The 14,688-nt window shown below is 37.4% G+C and overlaps 1 pseudogene; it reads right to left on the minus strand.

Annotated features, from left to right (window-relative positions):
- Positions 1–1,435: 1,435 nt before the first annotated feature.
- LOC150105189 (U2 spliceosomal RNA) lies at positions 1,436–1,616 on the minus strand (annotated as a pseudogene).
- Between the last annotated feature and the right edge of the window lie 13,072 nt (positions 1,617–14,688).

Genomic DNA, 14,688 nt, shown 5'->3' on the forward strand with positions numbered 1-14,688 from the left:
CCTGTGGGAGCTAAAAACCAGTGAAGCTGTGTACAGAAAACCCACAAGGTGGTTACTGTGTCTTTCTTTTTGTGGACTCTTAGGATTCTTTTGGCCACCTCACTTCCCTTGGCCATGTCTAGTTTGCAGAGAGCTATGAAGAACGCCGAAGCTGCCTCCTCGTCTATATCCAGGGCTACCTCTACTTGCTCAGGGGTGATTTTACTGATGTTATCAACGGAGAGGTTACCCCATTTTGCATAGGTCTATGTTTCCCTGTGAGGAGGAGTTCAGGTTCTCCTACTTTTTTCATCGCTTCTTTGAATTTTTCCGCCACCCCGGGGATACCTTTAAGGAGATGGCTTAGAGTCTCCCCTGCTTTTGCGTGAGGGACTTCTGGGTTGGCGGTCTCAGATACTTTTGCTGTTTTTGGTTTTGTCAACTCCTCTTCCTGTGGGCTTAATGGCCGTTTGGAAGTGTTGGTGTTCTCTCCCTTTTCCTCTATTTCATCTTCTTCTTCTTTATCTATTGTCTCCATTTGTTCGGTTTCATCTTCTTGCTCTTCTGTATTTGCAACAGTAGCATTTCCCTTTTTATTTTTTTCAGCCACTTGATTTTTGGCTGGTTTTTCGACTTCTTTGTTGATTGCTATGTAGTATTAGCAGCTTTTTCCTCTATGTGCAGCCTTCAGGGTTGGAAACTCTTCCCGCTGTGTATCAATTGTATCTTCTACTGGTGATACTGTGACTGGCCTGACGGCACTTCCCATCTTTTCTGCAAGGGTTCTCAATGTGCAGGTATCAATTCTGTGGTCTTTAGACCCACATTTAAAGCAAGCTCGTTGGCATTTCTCAAGTGCATGGCCTATTGTGAGGCAATTTTTGCATTTGATTTTTGGGCATTCTGCCCCTAAGTGATCCAAAGAGCCACATCTGAAGCATTGCCGCTAGAGTAATGGACTCCTGGGTAGGAGTCCATTATTCTAGCAGATCCTATTACAACAAAGTTTGGCACTTCTGTCTTCATTTCCATAATTACAGTGACCTCGCCAGACTTCCAATCCGGATCGTTGGCCACTTTTACGTCTTTGACTTCTCCCCATTTGGAGAATGTTGCCTTGATGATATCATTCCCCTCCTCTAGATATTCTAGATGTAATCTGTATATTTTTAAAGTTTTTACAATACTTCCCACTACAAACGGAAAAACCGTCTTTCCTTGACCTTCCACCCATAGCAGTAGTTTCTCTCTTGTGGCGACGTCTTTTACTACCACTTGGTACCTTCTTTCTCCATAAGGGGTAAATCCAAATATCTTGTCTGCCCTACAGCATCAATCAATGCTTTCGCAAAGGTCCGTTTAGGAATGTTGGCGTCTGCTACTAAACCGAAAGGTCTCGTACGTGGCAAAGCAGAAGACATGGTCGGCAGGGGATACCTACACTATTCCCATCACCGAGTGTTTTGTTCTTACCCCAGTTTTATTTTATATCTGCTGCTAGTTTATTATCAAGTGCCTCTATGAGACGCTTTGTCGATAATAACTGAGCGAACAGATACTACAATTCGCTCTTAGCCGTTTAAACTGATAAGAACAGATACTACACTTTGATCTTAGCCAAAAGGCCGAGGAGCGACACCTGCCCATCCAGAACACATGGAGAAAGGATGGGTACTATTATTGCCAACAGTCACCCCAGTAGAGAAGCCCGAAGCAACAGAACTGGAACCAAAAGAAGAACCCTCGACTTCGAGGGATCAACTTCAAGAGCTTACATTTATTTAGCTGCATAAAACTGAAATTCTCAATTAGTTACCATCTGTTCAGCTTATTAAAATTCTACTAAAGCTCTACCACATCATTAAAATCCACATTTCACAAGCGTAAGATTAATCATGTTAGAATGGGAGTTCATGTCTTTCATCATCGGCCTTTGGAGTGTAAAGATTGCTGAGGGTCAGCAGGTAGTAATAGGGGAAGTTAAAGAAAGGTAGAGTAGGATAGTAGGAGGTAAAAAGAGGCCTCACTCAACCTGTTTAGCTGTGTAACCCAAAGGTTGTGGCTAAAAGGTCTGTAAAACATAATCTCCTTACACCTGTTCTAGAAAAAAACTTAAACTTTACACTTCACTTTATACGAAAAAGATAACTTTAGGTTACATTAATCCAGGTGTCTGGAGACGTCATCTCGTAATCCCTAAAAAAAAGAAAAACGTTTGTTAAAATTTGGAACTTAGATTATTCTTAAATTATGCCTTACAACTGAAAAAGAAAAAAAAACTGCGATAGCGGGATCCGTATTGAGATGGACTAATTAATAATAATTTGTGAGTTCAACAAATCTTCATCATCGGCCTGTAGAGTAAGATAGGCTGAGAGTCAGCAGATAGTAGGAGAGGAAATAAAGATAGAGTGCATAGTGGTAGGGTAGGTTAAAGAGGCCTCAGTTGACCTGTTTTAGCTGTTTGCCCCCCAGAGGCGTTTCTAAAACGGTTGTTGATTTTTCACTTTACAAAAAAAGGAAAAATCCTAAAAAGGAAACATGTAACAAAACAAAAACAAAAAAGTACACAGAAAAGCAAAAATTGAAAGTTAAACTTAGAGGTGGAGGAAGGATCTGGCCCGAGTGATGCAGCTCACAAGGAACTGCACCGCCTCGCTGTAAGCCTTCGCCGCTCGGGTTCTCAGGTCCTCCCCCACCTGTGATAGCTGAAACCGGTGAAGCTGTGTACAGAAACCCCACAAGGTGGTTACTGTGTCTTTCTTTTGTTGTGGGCAGTTATTATTCTTTTGGCCACCTCACTTCCCTTGGCCATGTCTAGTTTGCAGAGAGCTATGAAGAACGCCGAAGCTGCCTCCTCGTCTAAATCCTGGGCTACCTCTACTTGCTCAGGGGTGATTTTGCTGATGTCATCCACGAAAATATCACCCCATTTTGCACTGACAATGTCAGATCCATGTTCTCCTGTGAGGAGGAGTTCAGGTTCTCCTATTTTTTTTATCGCTTCTTTGAATTTTTCCGCCATCCCTAGGATACCTCTGATGAGATGGCTGAGAGTCTCCCCTGCTTTCGCGTGAGGGACTTCTGGGTGAGCGGTCTCAGATACTTTTGCTGTTTTGGGCGTTACCAACTCTTCTTCCTGTGGGCTTAATGGCCGTTTGGAGGTGTTGATGTTCACCTCCATCTTTCCTTCTTCCCTATCTGTATCTATTTCATCTGTATTTGTATCTATATTGGTATTGATGGTTTCAATAGCGACTGTTTTTTCTTGTTGGATTTTACTGCTTGTGGAAGTTTTTATAACTTTTAACTAATTAACATTAATCATGTTAATGTCAATAATCAATAATAATCCAATACTGCCATCTACCGTCTAATAAAAGTAGTTTATATTAATAATATAAAGGTATATAATGATTATTTAGGTTTTTTTTAAATGTGTAGAAAATATTTGGGTAATTTTTAAATATTTCTCATTATTTTAATTTGTGCATACTTTTACTATAGTAATTATTATTCTTTTTGATTACAATCTGCAGAGGAGAATTTTTTCTGGTGAATATTATCTATTGAAACAACTACGAATTACATCTGTCAGAATTGCTAACCGGTATTAGAAACTTTTAATACAGCCAGTTTTCACACCAGTTAATTTAGGCATAAGGTACAAGTGAAGAGTAGGACCAATATGGACCAATATGAACATTTCCTAAAGATAACACAGATCTCTTGATATTAATCATTTCTTGGAATTCTTATTTGTTTAGAAGACAATCGCAGATGTTTTCTTATTAAAGAAATATCCAAAATAACCCTCCTGCGATCTTTCGCTTGAAGGAATAGAAAAACGTTCATTATTTATTTATTTATTTTTAGCTGTAGTAGTGATATAAGACTTATTGTTAAATAGATTTTTAATTCGTACGTATGTTCGTACAATATTGCCTACCGGTTTTAGTTTAACTTCTTCTTCTTATTGTGCTATCTTCTATCGAAGGTCAGCGACCATCTTGGCGAACAAACTGCGCTCTTGTGCTAATCTGAGCAGTTGTGCACTGCTCTTTCCTGTCCACGTCTTGATGTTGTCAAACCATGATATTCTTTTTCTTCCTCTAGTTCGTTTGCCATCAATTCTTCCTACCAAAATAGTTTGTAGAAGTTGGTATTTGCTGTTTTTCATGATGTGGCCAAGATATGATGTTTTTCGTTTCTTGATTATTTGTACAAGATGTTTAGCTTTGCCAATGGATTTTAAGACATCTTCATTGGTAATTTTTTCTGTCCATGATATCTTTAGCATTCTTCTGTATAGCCACATCTCAAAGGCTTCGATTTTCTTGATGGTTGTCGCCTTCAATGTCCATATTTCAACTCCATAGAGCAGAATAGACCACACGTAACATTTCAGCATTCGGCATCTGACTTCCATGTTTAGGTCTTTATTGCAGAATAGTGTTTTCATTTACATGAAGGACTGCCGTGCAACTTCAATCCTTCTCTTTATATCTATTTCTGGATCCCACCGTTCATTAAGCCAGCAACCAAGATATTTATATCTTGACACTTGATCAATATTTTTCACATTGAGTGTCAGTATCATTGATGAGGCTGGATGTTTGCTGATGATCATATATTTTGTCTTGTTGATGTTTATATTTATTCCCATTCTTTGGCTTTCTATGTATACTCTGTCAATGAGTTTTTGGAGATCCATAATGTTATCTGCAATTAGCATGGGTTCATCTGCATATCGTAGGTTGTTAACAATGTTTCCATTTATTGTGATTCCCTCTGGACATTCTTCCAATGCTTTTTTAAAGATTACCTCTGCATATATGTTGAACAGGAGTGGTGAGAGCACACATCCTTGTCTCACTCCTCTTTTGATGTTAATATCATTGGTGGTAATGTTGTCTAATTGAACTGTAGCTGACTGATTCCAATACAGATTTGTTATTAGTCTTATGTCTTGTTCGTCTAGCCTTATTTGTTGAAGGACTTCTATTAAGTTAGTGTGTCTGACTTTGTCGAATGCTTTTTCAAAATCTATGAAACACATAAAGACAGATTTCTGTTTTTCTATGCATTTTTGTATCAATATTTGGGTATACAGAAAAGGGCCTCTCTAGTACCAAAACCATTCCGAAAGCCGAATTGTGCTTCACTTAGAGTTTCTTCACTTTTTCTATAAATGCGATTCTGAATTACTTTCCAAAATTTTTTTAATGTTTGGCTCATTAGACTAATAAGTCTGAAGTCACCACAGGAATTCGCTTTGGGTTTCTTTGGGACAGTGATAAATGTAGATTTGAGCCAATCTGATGGAAATTCATCACTTTCATATATTTTATTAAATAGTTTTTCAAGAAGTTTGATGTTATCTGGTTCTATTAATTTTAAAAATTCTGTTTGCACACCATCTGGTCCACTGGCTTTTCCTGTTTTACTTGTTCGTATAGCATTCTCTATTTCGCATTTCATGATTGCTGGTCCTTGAATGTTATCTTTTATATTTATAGGCTTCTGTCTAGTATCATTGAAAAGTTCTGTTACATATTTTATCCAAATCTGTGCTTTATTCTCTTCTAGAACTATTTTTCCATTTTCGTCTCTTAGAGACACTATTTGCTTTTTCCGCAGTTTTCCGGAAATTTCGTTGATTTTCTTATACATATTGAAATTATCATGTTTCTTCTGAAGCAGTTCAATTTCAGTACATAAATTTTTCATCCAATTTTCCTTGGCTTCTTTTATTTTTTTCTTGATGATGTTATGTGTTTCTGTATACCTGGCTATGTCTTTGTTTTTATACATTCTTCTTGTATCAATAAGAGAAAGAATCTCATCTGTCATCCATTCCTGTTGTTTTATATTATTCACATAACCTACTTCTTCAATACTTGTTGTTACGATGGCATTCTTTAAGCTCAAAGAGATTTCACACTTTTATTTTCTTCTATGTTAATCTGTTGTAATCGCAAGTTAAGCTGTGTCTTGGCACTTTTATTTATGTTCGGGTCTTTCAGTTTTTCTACATCAATTTTCTTTTTCTTTTGTGATTTTTTAGCTGATTTTAATCTAAAACGTACTTCTGCAACTATGGGATTGTGGTCTGATGAGATATCTACTCCAGGATAAGTCTTTGCACTCTTTATACTATTGTGGAATCTTTTATTTATCAGTATATAATCAATTTGATTTCTGACAATATTATGTATCTTGAGGCGATTTCCAAGTGTACAGTCTTTTGGGTGGAAGTTTAAACCAGGTATTTGCTATTGTTAGATCTTCTTCCTGACAGAACTGGGCCAGGCGATCTCCTCTGTCATTTCTGGTGCCTAAGCCATGTTCGCCAACAATTTCTCCATCACCCCCTCTTCCCACTTTTGAATTGAAGTCACCCATCACTATGTTTATATCATGTTTCTTTGTTAGGTTTTTAATCTCTTTTAGGTGTTCATAAAACTCTTCAACATCTTCTTCACTTTTGTCAGCATAAGCTTGGATGATATTTATGTTAACGGGGTTTCCCTTAAGTTGTAACAGCATTATCCTTTCAGAAAATGGAATCCATTTTATTACTGATTTATTGATTTCTTCATCTACTATTACAGCTACACCATGTCGATGTTTGTTCTCATCATTCCCAGAGTAATACATTGTCGTATTATCTTTAGTTTAACAATAAGTCTTATATTTTGTAACATTTTACAACCAAAAACATGTATAATTTTTATAGTAGTGATGTTATACATAATTTTGCGTACTCTATTTGTTTGATAAAATTTTCTTTTTTATTTTTTGTAGTTGAATCAATACACAAATCAAATCTTAAAAATGATATATATAAACTTTGTGAAGAAAATTCCATTAGTTTTGATACTAATGGAATTAGTACCAAAACTAATGGAATTATAATGGGATCACTACTTAAATACTAAAAACCGAAGAAATCGGTTTTTAGTATTTAAGTAGTGGATTTCTTGGCGAATATTTTATTTTAATAAAAACGTATTTTATATATATATATATATACAGTATATATATATATATATATATATATAATATACACGAACTAATTCGTGGATGATTAGGAATTGTAGTAAATATTTCATGCCGAATATATAGAAACTTAAAGTTTCCGCGGATGCAAGCATTAGTACACTTATGGGTAACTCGTAGCAAAGGTGGAGTAGGCTCCAGGCTCCTTTCCTTGGTATTTTCAATAAATGTAAAGTACATCTAGGAGATGTACTTTACATTTATTGAAAATATTTTTAGCTACAATCTAGAAATTATTAATCAAAGAATTAAAAAAAAGAAAGAAAACTAAACCATACACACCGACATCGGAGGTCGCGGTATTAACTCTCAGATACAATTTACTGTTAAATATCACAAACCTTTACATAACATGTGTTAAACCAAACTGACAGCAAAAAAAAGTGCGGAATATCACTCGTAACATATGAATGCACAGCTACGCATGACCTTCAAGCTATGCACTGAATATTTATGAATAAGAATAAGAATATTTTAAAAAAATTTTGTGAGTTCAACGTATCTCATCATTGGCCTGTAGAGTAAGATAGGCTGAGAGTCAGCAGATAGTAGGAGAGGAAAATAAACATAGAGTGCATAGTAGTAGAGTAGATGAATGAGGCCTCAGTTGACTTGTTTTAGCTGTTGACCCCCCCAGGGGTGCTTCTAAAACGGTCGTTGATTTTTCACCTTTAAAAAAGGAAAAATCCTGAAAATGAAAAAAAAAAGGAGAGACTAAGCAAATTTAACAAGTGGAAATAAATCTAAAGACTATGTGGAAGACAATTCTATAGAGGAATGAGTTTGCCGAGCAAACCCAGAACAGTATAACCAGGAAAAGAAGGGAGATGACCTGGCCCGGAAGACTCCGCCCTGAAAAGGGCTTGGGACCACCTCGATGTTGGCCTTCGCAGTCCGGGTTTGTTCAGGTCAACCCCAACCTGGGGACAGAAGAACTTTCAACTGCGAAGGACTAGACATACCTGTGGGTTAAACGCTGATCAGGAAGGAAGATCGAGATAGCGTCAACACCTACAACTTGAAGGTGTTATAGGCGCAGACACAACCGGATTCCCCCCTGTATGATCTGGCAGATGGTTGGTGGGTCGCACCATCTCCTCAGGAACCGCTCTTCACCCTGCAAGTACCTCTCCTGCTCCAGGAAGCGGCGGAGGTAGGCTGAAGGAAAAAATACCTTCTTAACGAGATAGATGCGATCCCCCTCGTTAAGAAGGTGTTTTTTCCTGGTTTTCCAAATGTGGTGCTTAATCACATTTATTAGGAAAATCAGGTGTTTCTTGTTTTTGGTTACTGGGGGAGGAATTTGTAGAAAGACTATTTCGGCGAATGTGAGCGCTGGGATCGCAAGCACCTCCGCCAGTCTGTGCCAAACACGCTGTACTGGCGGGCAGTGAAAGAAGAAGTGCACTACGGTATCTACCGCGCCGCAGACGTCGCAGAAGGGGTTGCGCGGTTGCGAGCTGTAGGCTGATTTTACCAGTTTCACCGGGAGTCTGCCGTAGGCGATTCTCCAGGCTAAGTCCCGGTGAAATGGTTGTCAAAATTTTTCAGAATAATTTATTTCTGAGTGTGAGATGGTTTATGGTGTTTGTATGTTGCAGTTATATGCCATGTCTGAGCAGTCTAGAGAGACTGCTCCTGTGGCTGAGTTTTTGCTCATAATTTTCTATATATTGAGTTAGGCTGAGAATTTGTGATGTGCAGGATTCGTGTGGTCTAAAACCAGCTTGCTCAGCAATAAGATGAGGTTCGATTAGGCGTTGTAGCCTATTCAAAGTTAATCGTTCATAGAATTTAAAGAGGTTGCTGGGTAGTGGTAAAGGTCCATAATTGTTTGCTTCTGTTGGAGTTTTCCCTGGTTTCAGATAGGCCACCACTTTGGACATGCCTCCAGATAGTTGGTATCCTTTGGGTTCTGAGGCAAGTGTTGTAAAGGTTTAATAACCACTGTTTATACCTGCTTGCAAAATGTTTAATCTGTTCATTATAGACATCATCCTGGCCTGCAGAGCTTCTAGCTTTTAATAGGTTTATGTCAGCGTTTAGCTCAGTGATGGTGAAATCTAAGTTAATCACATTTCTTCCTCACTGGGGTCTAAGTAAATTATTTTTTTCGGTTTCTTCTTAGGGAAGTTTCCATTTAGTAGCAGCTGGTGAGCAATTTGATTAGCTGTTTCCTGCGGATGCTCATATGGCTTAGTGAAATCCTTCCTAATTCTGTTGATAAAATTCCATGCATTTCTGCTACTATGGGTCATATCAAAGGCTTCTCTTTTTTTTTTCCATGAGGAACGCCTTTCCTCTACCATCTTAGAAAATAATTTTTTTTCTGTTTGTATAGTCTCTTCTGAGAATGGGGTGGTGTTGTAAAGTTGTAAGTAATCAGCATACTGGACTTGTATATCACTGGAAAGGCCTGGAATGTAGTTTGTGCAGAATTCTCGGGGGATTTGTTTGGTGGAGATTTTGCTCAGTATATTTCTGAATTGAAGATAGTCTTGAGGGTTTGGAAGGACTTGTTCTATTGAATGATCGAGATCTTTCATGAAAACCTCTCAATTAGCTTTTTGGAAATTAAATCGTCGTCTTTAATGGATTCTGTTAGACATAATGGATGATTAAAGTGAAGCATTATAGGTCGATGTTGAGTGTGTGGAATGGGGTTTAAAACCTTTTTAACACAAATGTTAGCTATTTCTTGAGCTAACGAATATGAGGTCAGGTTATAGTCTCGCTCCCAGCTGTCTCTTTTGAAAGATGCAGGAAGTTTTGGATTATGTATCAAGTTTAGAGAAAGGTTTTTCTGCTCAATTTCAACAAGTTCTCATTCTTCGTAGGAATTTGTGTAACTGTTTAAATCACCTAACACAACATTAGTTACGCATGCATTATTATTGAGGAGGATCTTAGGGAAGGAAAAAGATTCCTCTGGTAGTTTATAGACTGAGGTAATTCACATATTTTTAAATGTGATTGTATTAATGACATCATGTTTCTGTTGTTCATTGAGTCAATGGACGATGGGATCAAGTTTTCTTTTGTAAATATTGCACTACCATATTTATCGCGGGGTATTTCATTGATGAACCTTCATGCCATGGGTGTACGGTCTTGCAACACCTTCTCCTCTGTGAGTTTCTTGCAGGCGGAGCACATTGCATTCATTATCTCTGCAAATATTTGCAAAGAAATCTTGCTTGACACTAGAGAAACCATCAATATTAAACCTTGGCAGGTTCATGTTTTTTGTTTTTAATGTAAAGGTATGTGTAACAGTGTATTGATAGTGGTGCGAGGAGCACGATTGTTGGGTTGTGTATTATGACATTATTTTTAGGCCTAGCCCTAAGTGGGATCCTTTAGGGCAGGAATTTGGGAGCATTTCAGTTCGATCGCTTGCATTTCGGTGATAGCGGCTTTAGCTTCCCGTAATGGGTATTAGCAGGATGCAGGAACGAGAACATAGCTGCTGCGCACCACCTTTTCTCGAAGTTTTCATTGGCTGAAAATATTTCTTCACACACTCTTGTGTTTATTTTCTTATTTTGTTAATAATGTTTATATCCTTTAGTATTCTTGCTTTATATTCCATTGTTCTTTGGAATATTTTCTTAAAATTTAATGTTATTATTGACTTTCATATAAATGACATTGAAGTGTCCTGTTTTAGAATTTCTTACCGTTTTCTTACGAATTTCGAAAATCACCTTTTCCTAAATAGAATTCAAATTTGAATCCCTTTGATCACTACTCGTGTTCATCTTTCACACTTTTTATCGCAAAGATAGATTTTCGTACATATATTACCTCTGAAAGGCGATGTCAGGTATATTAAAGGTATACAAGATATATTAATATACAAGTAATATACAAGGTATTAATATTGAATGATAGACCTTGTAATATACCAAGTATATTACATGGTCTGTCCTCCAACTTCTGTTACTCGGTTGCAAGCTTTCTCTCTGATCGCATGTCACGTGACTTGATCATTGTCTTCAGGCTCGGTAATTAATGCTGGAGTTGCAGAAGTCTGTGTTCTTTCGCTATTCTCTTCCTTCTTAATATCAACGAATTCCTTGAGTTGACTGCCATCCCGACAAGAATTTTTATTGATGACAGTGCATTACACTTCATTTGACAGACGTTGTCCTACAAAAATCACCAAATTCTCCTGAATATTGACTAGATTGCCTTTCATATAAATAACATTGAAGTGTTCTCTTTTAGAATTACTTACAGTTTTCTTACGAATTTTGAAAATCACCTTTTCCTTCTATAAGTTATTCTTCAATGAGGTTCCGATAACCTTCTTAATTTTAATACTAGTATAACAGAATCTTGTCCATTTTTTTTTTCCTCACAAAAATAACATTTTTCTTTAAGTCTTATTTTTAACTAAGCTCAGGTCTGCAGATTAAATGACGTTTTTCTTTTCTGGAATTATTCTAATTTAAAGTTCCTTTCGGTATTAAAAAAAATCTTTTTCTTAGCTACCAAAAATTTATATTTTTTAAAAATAATTATTTATGTTATTTTTATTTCTGTATTTATTTATTGCACAGGTAATAATACTGGATACTACATACATATAATAATAATAATAATAATAATAATAATAATAATAATAATAATAATAATAATAATAATAATAATAATGAAGAAGATAATGGATTAAAACGGCACATCAAACCCATATTTGTCATTTCAACTCATTGATGATGTTCTTTTCTTAATTACCTCATTGGAGATGTCCTGTTTCAAGTCGTGTATAGAGGGAACAGACTCTTCTGTCAGATTTCACATCGCACTCTTCTGTCTGTCGCACTCATAACAACCGCCAGCAGATTGCGAGTAACCCCGTCCCTTGTCGACGTCTGGATAGGAACTCGCGCAGTGGCCCCCAAAGGTGCAGGGGGAAATTTTTTGTCGGAATGCATTTTCATTTTTTTTGCCTGTATTTCCAGATTCAATTTAACCTAACCCAACCTAACCCTAACACCTAACCTAAACTACCCTAAAAGTCACTTGACTCGCCTTGCGACATGCCTTTAACCCTGCGGAGTTCGCAGCTCATCTGACAGATACGTGCAAAATGTTTAATATAAATATTCTTACACAATTCAGTGTACAGCTTGGAGGTCATGAGTAGCTGAGCAATCGTATGTTACGAGTGATATTCCGCACTGTTTTTTGCTGTCAGTTTGGTTTAACACCTAGAAAAAGGTTTGTGATATTTGACAGTAAATGTTATCTGAGAGATACCGCGACCTCCGATGTCTGTATAGTATGCTTTAGTTTTTTTTTTTTTTTTATTCTTTGTTCAATAATTTCTAGATTGTAACTGAAAATAAGTAAACCATCATGTATTACGAAAACAGAGAGCCAAAGGCTTATTTTTTATCATACATATCGTCAAGGAGATGTGCTTTACATTTATTGAAAATACTAAGGAAAGTGATCTGGAGGTTTTTTTCCACCTTTACTACGAGTTGCCCATAAGGTTGCTTATGTTTGCTTGGCCGAAACGTTTAGTTTCTATATATTCGGCACGACACTCTTGTAGTTTTTATATTCGGCTATGAAATAATGTTGGATTCAATATGCACTTAATTTGTGCCATCATGTACTATATTTGTAGTGTTTTTTTTCTTAATGTTTTATTGCTTGTTTGCCGAGGTCTGGAGAGTTATTTTGCTTGTTATCGTAGAATTTATGCCGTTAAAAAAAAACTAAAGCTGTTCAAACGACTCTTGATAACTTCTTTTGATAAAAAAATTGCAGTAAATAATGTAGGTACAAGTATTTATTAAACATTTACTTTGCATTCATTTTTTATCTTTCCTAAAAGAGTACCATAGAAAACGAACTATTAATACATTAATCGATCACGGAGAAATTGTAATTTTTACCATTGATTATTAGATCTGATTGAGCAATTTTGTTATACGCAGTAAAATCGAGGGATTAATTAAACGCGTTAATCGAGGGATAATCTGTATATATATATATATAATAACAATAATAATAATATGTGAGTTCAACAAATCTCCATCATCGGCCTGTAGTAGTAGTATGTAGAGTAGATAGTAGGAGAGGAAATAAAGATAGAGTGCATAGTGGTAGAGTAGGTAAAAGAGGCCTCAGTTGACCTGTTTTAGCTGTTTTAAGAGTGTACGAGGAATTGACAAGGTCTACTTTCTCTTGTTTTGTGTTGTCAATATTTCATCTGCCATCCTACCACCCTTAGCCAAAGTTATCATTTGGAGAGTTCTGAAAAACGCTATTTCTGCCTCTTCCTCTATATCCAGAACTCCAATTATACTCACGGCATAAGTGAGTGACCTCACTTATGTCGTCTATGTATAGGTTTTTCACCCCATTTCACACTCACTACTTTAGGGCCTTTTTGGCCTGTGAGCATGAGTACAGGGTCTCCTATTTTTGCTATTGCATTCTGGAACTTTTCTGATAGCACAGGGGGTTCTTTAAACAGATGCCTTGGCGTCCTTCCTGCCTTCCCATGAGGGGGATCTTGGTGGGCAATATCTGCTTTTTCAGGTTCATCTGATTTTTTTTTTTTTTTTTGTTTTTGTTTCCATTTCCTCTGGACTGATTGGTCTTTTGAAAGGGGTGTTGTTTGTCTCCATGCTTTCTGTTTCATCTTCTTTCTCTTCTTCTTTTCTTCTGCAGTGGTTTCATCATTTGTGGCAGCTTGTTTTTTGGCTGTTTCTTTTTCGTGTGTGCCTCGCTTCTTCTCTTTCTTATGTTTGGATGCTGGGATTTCTGTGGAGGCTGCCTTCTCTTCTTCGGCCGTTGTTTTTCCGTATGCCTCTTTTAGAGTTGGAAAGTCTGGGTTTTCCGACTCTTGTTCTGTCGTAACTGTTGTTGGCCTTATGATACCACCGATCCTTTCTGTGTGGGTTCTGGATGGGCAGGTGTCCACTTTGTCGTCTGTGGCACCACATTTGAGGCAAGCTGCTTTACATTTATCTAGTGTATGGCCTGTTTTAAGACAATTTTTTCATTTTAGTCGAGGGCAGTCTGCCCCAAGATGACTGAAGGCACCACACCTGAAACATTGCTTTTTCACGCCAGGGTAGTTTACCATTACCCTGGCAGATCCTATGAGAATGAAGCTGGGGACTTCGTTTTTTATTTCAAGGGAGATATTTACTTCCCCTGATTTCTACTCTGGGTTGTCAGCATCGTTGAATCTGAATCTGAATTTCCTTTACGTCGCCCCACTTTGAGAACACGCTTCGAATGATGTCTTCATTCTCCGCGTATTCTAGGGGGAAACTCGGTATTTTGATCGATTTTAAGATGCTCCCTACCATGAAGGGAGAATTTTTTTTTCCTCCGCATTCGAAGCCGCCACGTAGCTTATTTCTGGTTGCTATGTTCTTGAGAACTACTTGGTACCTTCCGCCCCCATAGGGGGTAAACCTAAATATGTTTTCAGCTCCTACATAGTCCATGATAGCTCTTGCTATCGTCCTTGCTGGTGTTGAAGCATCCACCTCAAAGCCGAGGGTCCGGACGCGAGGACCGACAGATGTCATCGTTGGAAGATTGCTTGGAGGGGGGGGGGCTATAAAGTCCTCATCCCTATCTCGTGTTTACTTTTACCCCGATCTGGGGTTT

Source organism: Typopeltis vanoorti, chromosome 7, assembly GCF_054136105.1.
Source record: "Typopeltis vanoorti isolate ZY-2024b chromosome 7, IOZ_Tvanoo_1.0, whole genome shotgun sequence".
Taxonomy (NCBI): Eukaryota; Metazoa; Arthropoda; class Arachnida; order Uropygi; family Thelyphonidae; genus Typopeltis; species Typopeltis vanoorti.